This window comes from Taurulus bubalis, assembly GCF_910589615.1.
Source record: "Taurulus bubalis genome assembly, chromosome: 20".
Taxonomy (NCBI): Eukaryota; Metazoa; Chordata; class Actinopteri; order Perciformes; family Cottidae; genus Taurulus; species Taurulus bubalis.
Window position 1 is genome coordinate 2,061,852 of NC_136608.1, and position 8,088 is coordinate 2,069,939.

The 8,088-nt window shown below is 43.8% G+C and overlaps 1 long non-coding RNA gene across 1 annotated transcript; it reads left to right on the forward strand.

Moving 5' to 3' along the window:
* The first annotated feature begins 3,059 nt into the window (after nt 1-3,059).
* On the forward strand, nt 3,060-3,778 carry LOC306752585. Its single transcript, XR_013771223.1, has 3 exons — nt 3,060-3,197; nt 3,504-3,566; nt 3,648-3,778. It is a non-coding gene; the product is annotated as an uncharacterized lncRNA (long non-coding RNA).
* Nucleotides 3,779-8,088: the final 4,310 nt, after the last annotated feature.

The window sequence follows — 8,088 nt, forward strand, 5'->3', positions numbered from 1 at the left end:
ACAACGGGCTGCATGTATACATACATACTTGTAAGTGGGTCATTTTGACCACTATGACCGGGGGAGCATGTGGAAATACACTCTGGGTCAATTGGACCCCGGGACAACGGGCTGTATGTATACAAATGCATACATGTACACACACACATACACTTGTACGTGGGTCATTTTGAACCAGAGGACCGCAAGAGGATGCGGAAAGGCACTAGGGGGTCATTTTGACCCCTGAGGACTAGAGTTATGGTTGGGGAGACGTTGACTCGTACGCGGGTCATTTTGACCCCAGGACAACGGGATGGATATTCACACGTACTTATACACTCGTATGCGGGTCATTTTGACCCCAGAACAACGGGAGGGATATCCACACGTACATATACACTCGTACGCAGGTCATTTTGACACAGAGGACAACGCAAGGGATATTCACACATACATATACACTCGTATGCGGGTCATTTTGACACAGAGGACAACGGGAGGGTTAACACTTTAACTTTTACACACAAACACACACTGTCTTCTTAAAAAAAACAAAAAAACACTTTACTTTCTTGCACACACACACACACACACACACACACACACACACACACACACACACACACACACACACACACACACATACACACACTTCACTGTATTCTTAAAAAAAAACTTTTACTTTCTCTCAAACACATGCACATGCACAGACACTTCACTGTAGTAAAAAACTTTACCTTCACACACACAAACACACACACTACACTGTCTTCTTAAAAAAAACAAAAAACTTTTCTTTCTCTCTCACACACACACACACATGCACACACTTCATTGTCTTCTTAAAAAAACTTTACTTTCTCTCTCACACACACACACACACACACACACACACACACACACACACACACAGTCAGTGTCTGGCTGACTGTCTGGCTGGCTGTCTGGCTGTCTGTCTGGCTCGCTGGCTGGCTGGCTGGCTGTCTGGCTATCTCGCTGGCTGTCTGGCTGTCTGGTTGGCTGTCTGTCTGTCTGTCTTGTTGGTTAGTTGGCTGTCTGGTTGGCTGGCTGGCTGTCTGTCTTGTTGGCTAGTTGGCTGGCTGGCTGTCTGTCTGGCTGGCTGTCTGGCTGTCTGACTGGCTAGCTGTCTGGCTGTCTGGCTGGCTGTCTGGCTGGCTAGCTGTCTGGCTGTCTGGCTGGTTGTCTGGCTGGCTGTCTGGCTGGCTAGCTGTCTGGCTGTCTGGCTGGCTGTATGTATGGCTGTCTGTCTGTCTCGCTGGCTGGCTCGCTGTCTGCCTGTCTGATTGGCTGGCTGTCTGGCTAGCTGGCTGGCTGGCTGGCTGGCTGTATGGCTGTCTGGCTGTCTGGTTGGCTGTATGGCTGTCTGTCTGTCTCTCTGTCTTTCTCGCTGGCTGTCTGGCTGGCTTTCTGTCTTGTTGGCTAGTTGGCTGTCTGTCTGACTGTCTGGCTGTCTGGCTGTCTGGCTAGTTGGCTGTCTGGCTGTCTGGCTGTCTGTCTGGCTGGCTAGCTGTCTGGCTGTCTGGCTGTCTGTCTGGCTGGCTAGCTGTCTGGCTGGCTAGCTGTATGGCTGTCTGGCTGGTTGTCTGTCTGTCTGTCTGGCAGACTGGCTGGCTGGCTGGCTTGCTGTCTGGCTGCCTGGCTGGCTGTCTGGCTGTCTGTCTGTCTCGCTGGCTGTCTGTCTGGCTGGCTGGTTGTCTGTCTTGTTGGCTAGTTGGCTGTCTGGCTGGCTGTCTGGCTGGCTGTCTGGCTGTCTGTCTGGTTGGCTGTCTGGCTGGCTGGCTGGCTGTATGGCTGGCTGTCTGGCTGGCTGGCTGGCTGTCTCGCTGGCTGGCTGTCTGGCTGGCTGTCTGGCTGGCTGTCTGTCTGTCTTGTTGGCTAGTTGGCTGTCTGGCTGGCTGGCTGTCTGCGGCATTGAGTCAGAATGAAATACAGAGCAGGTGCAGTATGTGTTGGAACAAACTTTCTTCATTCATTCATCAACGTGCGTCTTTTTTCACAATTACAGGGCTGGATTTAAAGCGTGCGCTTGCATTCGCAGGATTTCTGGCAGTGGCGTGCGCCTGGATGGGGATTCTGATTGGAGGCTTGGATGCAAGGTGTGCGCCGCAGAAACATGCGGCCAGTGTTTCATGCCAACTGAAGAAGCTGACGGCCCTCGCCATAAGTCTGGTTGAAAGAAGCCTGACGGCTTTTGTAAGTAACTTCATATCTTTGTGTCTCCACGTTGATTCTGAAGATGCTGCATGTACATCACCGTCTTCATCGTCTAGCGTTGTTCTTGACCGCTCTATGCACATGCCATCATAACTTAAAGCCCAAAAATACTTATTCCCTGTATATATTTTGTTTCAGAGTTCAGTTTAATAATGTCTACAGTTCATTGTTACGCAACGGTGGCATGGAAATAGCATTTTGATTTCAGAAAATAACACTTTTTTCCAAAAAGTTAAGATTGTATTTATTTACACAAGGAACTGTGTAGAATATTATGACTTTTTGATTGTATGTTAGTATTGTATGTTTAGTGGATGAATTTAATTATTTAAGAGATGAAAATGATTATATAGAGCAGGGGTGGCCAACCAGTCAGAGACTAAGAGCCACATTTTTTACTGTGTTACCGCAAAGAGCCACATCATACCCCCCTAACTCTAATAAGAACATGCATGTGGTCTGGGGCAGCGGTTCAACTGGTCTGGCTGCAGGACCCACCATCACCCCGGAATGACAAGCCGCGACCAAAGCGAGGAACATTTTCAACTTCTCAATTGGATTTAATGAAAATATGGCGCCGTTTGAACCTGAGATAGTGTCACAGTATGCCAAACACAGAAATATTCCCTTTTACACTCAATTAAAAACCCAAAAGTGCATCTTGGGGCGGGGCCCGCGTCGACGCGGCCAGGCAGGTGTTTAAGTTTTTAATAAAAATTCTATCATCACAATAATACGTCACAGAGATATGGTTTAAAATCTGGCGGATATGGTTTCCACTTCCGCATCTAAACATGGACGTGTCTTACGACGTGTGCAAAGCTTCAATGTGAGTCAGAAGATGCCAAGCAAAGAGTCCTGAGCAAATATATTGGAGGGGACAGACGGCGCAGCCCCAGTGCCTGAAGGATTGCTAACAAGGAGCTACCCGGAGCTCACGGGCCAGATAGCTGGCTACAGCGTTTCTGTGAGACTGAACGGTGAGTAATCAATTGTTGCCCCTATGACCGTTAACTTTCTTACAGAGAACTTAGTACGACCAGTAGTGTTGGACCACCATTATGTGTTTGTAAGATCGTAACTAACGTGTGTTTGTTGACGATAACATAGCGTTAGCGCGTCACTAGATAGCCCCGTTTTGGATGTTTCCTTACATGTCTACGACTGAACGGTGCATACTCAACTGTTGTACCGATCACCGTTAACTTTCTTACAGTGAACTTAGTACGACCAGTAGTTTTGGCTCTCCGTTAATCGTTACTACAGTAGTGTTTATGTCACGTTAGGTGCTGCTAACACGGCGCGAGCTAACGAGAGCTAACGGAGATAGCTGACTACAGCTATGAACGGTTGGTAATCAACTGTTGTCTCTATCACCGTTAACTTTATTTCAGTGAACTCATACTGACTTGTATTAATGTATTTTACAGAGTGGATTCAGAGCTTTGAGGGTCCACAGGACAACATGCAGCATCGCTGCAGCAGTCTCCCTGTCCGTCTGCCTGCCAACACATCACCATAGCAGGCCTCAAAGCCAGCCACAGCTCATCACACCCCCCCCCCCACCATATAATAATAAATTTGTTTTTTGACATTTATCTACATGTGTCTACCATTTTATTCATATATTCCACTGCTTTTGTGAACCTAAGACCTTTGGTAAACCAATTTCCATCACCAAAACCGCTATACCACATGAGTAAAGTTATGTTTTCACAACAAATATGAACAATTTCCAAAATCAAGATTACATTTTTCAGCTTTAGTCATATTTTCTCTTTACACTTGTGCCTTGGGACAATGGTGCTTCATTATATAGATAGCTGAGATTCTTCTGTAATTTGTGTATGCATGTATCATATGCAAGTAACTTTAAAAAGAGACAGAACCCAGACCCCAGAGTGTTAAGGACACAAGGTAATACAACACACATCATAATGTTATAACTTCAGCCTTTTTGAACATAACATAAAAAAAAGGTTGGGAATGAAGCGAACTATCACAAATAGTCCGATGTTTAAACACACACACGTAAAGTGTGTTGTGAACACAGCATTGAGGAGTGTGTGAATATTCAATTCGGTTTATATTATAAAGCCCAAAATCACAAATTAAAATCTGCAATCTGTACACATAACATCCTGTCCTGGGACCTCACATCAGATCAGGAAAAACTCCCCAAATAAAGATAGTAAAAACCCTTTCACAGGGAAAACAGGAAGAAGCCTTCAGGAGAGCAACAGAGGAGGACCCCTCCCCAAGATGGACAGATGTCATGTGACCAGAATGAACAACGTAACATAGTTACAACACATTACATCAATTTGACTGAAATTGAATAAATTGCACTTTGCCGCATTAAAAAATCCCTTCAAAATAAAAGCACAGGATTTTTTTATTTTTTTTTCCCCCATGTAAAATGATCGTCCTGACGGACTGAAAACGGGTCCGCGAATGACTGAAAATGGGTCCGCGATTTCATGGCTTTCAAGCCGTCGCGCTTTGAGTTTGACACCAGTTGTCTAAAGTATTTGCAAAATCAAGAAAAAGATTAAAAAAAAAAAAAAGTAGTAAAAACCCTTTCACAGGGGAAAAAGGGGAAGAAACCTTCAGGAGAGCATAATGTAGATGTCATAGAGGAAGCCATAGATGTCATGTGGCAAGAATGAATAACGTAACAGAGTTACAACACATTACATAAATATGACAGAAATTATTCATATAATGAGTAGTAGGCATGTTCCATGATCCAGATAACCACAATCCATGAAGCAGAAGGAGGTAGAGAGGAGGGGCATCAGCAGGCCATGGCAGCTGGCAGGACTAAAGGTTTAAGTTAAGGAGTAGACTGGACTAAAGGCTTAAGTTACGGGGTAGACTGGACTAAAGGTTAAAGTTAAGGAGTAGACTGGACTAAAGGTTTAAATTAGGGAGTAGACTGGACTAAAGGTTTAAATTACGGAGTAGACTGGACTAAAGGTTTGAGTTACTAACATATTTGTTAGGTCATATTTATTACGTCATATTTGTTAGGTCATATTTATTACATCATATTTGTTAGGTCTTATTTATTGCCCACACCGTGAAGGCCGGTCCGTGAAAATATTGCCTTCGACAAAACTGGTCAGTGGTGCAAAAAACGTTTTGGACCACTGAATTATATCATATTATTTTGTTAATAATTACTTTTGGTCGACATTTTAAGTGCTTTTTGAACTCCTGCATCATTTTGAAGCCTTTTTATTATTATTGAAACCTCATGTTTTATTCATATTAATTCTATTGTTAATATTTATAATCTTTGTCATTTCTTAACCACCAGCTCAAACTCCAACACAATGGCTCCCCATGTGAGGTAGTAATGTTTGGAATTATTCATAATTGTGGAACATTCATTGGTCAATGCCAACATTTTAGATTCCACTTATAAAGAAAACGCTGAAGATGAGGCAGAACTATCCATAACAGTGTCGTCTGCATATACATTTATTTTCTATTAAAATGTAGACTTTGCTGTACTTTTCTATCAATAAGCAGGTAAAGACAGAACGGGTCCCTCTCAGCCATCAGATGCTACTAGCTGGTGTCTGTATCAGAGCCTCTGTGCTCTCCGTTCTCATGTCGCTGTGTTCCGGGTGGTTCTGAGGTCTCGTACCCTCCAGTCAATAACAGGATGCAGCACCTTGAACGCGTCCGCTTCCTGTGATGCAACACCTTGAACGCAACACCTTGAACACGTCTACCTATTGAGGCGTTGAGAGAAAAAGACTGTCCAGACTATATTTACAACTTGAGGCTTTTTATTTGGCCTAATTGTAATTGAATGAAAGCAAACACTTTGGTCCAGCTTTCAATTTGATGTGACCAAGAACACACTAAATGACTTAATTTCAGTGCAACATAAAAAGGAAATTATTTGTTAACCGCACACAATATGAACAAGAAAAAACACATTTCCAATGAGCAGGCTGGATGAACTACCAATATTAACTGTTGTATTTATCAACTGTTGTATTTATCAACTGTTTGAATTGAAGCATAATTTTAGCAAAATGTTAGAAATGATCTATTTGAAAGATACAAAATCAGTTCAGTTTTTACTTTGTAAAATATCTGAATTGGTCTGATTTGTCGATATCTTATTTTGAAAACTGGATGTTGTATCACGTGGATCTTTCCGCTAACTTTGTAAAAACCCTCGCTCGCTCCCGATCTGTGCCGTTTGAATGTGTTTACCGTGAATGTCAGTACAGAGGTGCAATGACATGTCAGTGTCTGTGATTTAACTACAGAGATCCGAGAGTCTGCTGAGTTTACCGTAGTTCTCTTTGACATGACTTTAATCAGTCTGGAGTTGATTTTGCGTGGCTTGAGGAGTCTGTCCATTGTGCACAGGTCTCTTCAGTTGCATGCCCTTATAAGGAGCTGACAGGGCGTTTCTGTATGCAAATCCAGGTGCACGAGAAATTCTCATCGGGGAACCCATTTTCTGGCGTTATGAATCAGGCGCAGATCTTTTCTGACGTTGGTCTTCCGAAGTCCGTCAGAAAACATTTCAGCAGACACATTAGAAAATGTTCGAGAATGTGTTTCTGAATTTATTTTTATTTTATTTTGGAGATCGACTGGTAGATCGCAATCGACGGGTTGGCGACCACTGGTTTAGATCCACATTCTGGTTTATAGAGCACACCTACGTACCAGTACCTCACAGGACCTCAAAGTACCGGTACCTCACAGTACCAGTATCGCACAATATACTTTAGTCACTATCCACTAACTACGTTAACCAGGTGGATATTTTCTGGCCTTCTGTCTCTCTCTCTCTCCCTCTCTCTGTCTCTCTCTCTCTCTTTCTCCCTCTCTCTCTCTCTGTCTCTCTCTTTCTGCCCGTCTGTCTTTCTGGTTGTCTGTCTCTCTCTCCCCGTCTGTCTCTCTGCCCATCTGTCTCTCTCTCCGTCTGTCTCTCTTTCTCTCTGTCTCTCTGATCGTCTGTCTCTCTTCAGTGTTTCAGGTCCTATATAAACTTCTCTGAACTGGTTTTCTTTACATTGAGCAGGAGAGGTGGAGCTTTACTAGAAGCTGTCTTTTAGTCTCAGATCATATTTAATCTGATGATCTCTGACTTCACAAGAAGCTGCTGACTATTTGACTAGCTGATTACAGGACTGTTTCCTGACCAGCAGAGATGTTCCAGTAGATTAACGCTGTCAGAGTCAAGTTCAGGGTTCATCATCACGTTTGATCAACTAACAGGAAACTTTAGTGCAGTTTTTAACATCGAGGCTGGAACGGTTCATCAGTCTAGTGGTAAAAATTATCTTAATCCACGTTCATTTTAAGATGAAATGACAAACATCATAAACCAGAACTTGTCTATGAAATAATGTATTCTTGCAAGAAGAGGCTGTTACAGAGTCTGTGTGAGTTTATGTGAGTGTAAGTGTGTGTTCCAGGTGCAGGGTGCGGGTACAGGGTGAAGGTACAGGGTACAGGGTACAGGTACAGGGTACAGGGTAAAGGAGGGTACAGGTACATATAGGGCGCAGGGTATATTTTACGGTGCAGGGTACAAGGTACAGGAGGAGGGAACAGGGAGGTACAGAGTACAGTAGGGTACAGGTACGTACATGCGCAGGGTATAAGAGGGTACAAGGTACAAGCAGTGTTCCCTCTAAGCTGCGCGCGTGCGCGGCCGCACAGTCCAGGCGAAGTGGCCGCGCAATAGATTTTTCAGACTACGCACATTTTTCAGACCGCACAAACGTTTTTTTTTTCAGGGGTTAAAAATCTTTTTTGCGCCAGTGTTTCTGAGATAGGAGTGAGCCATCTTCACAATAATAAGATCTTTGATGTGACGTGTCGAGTCTT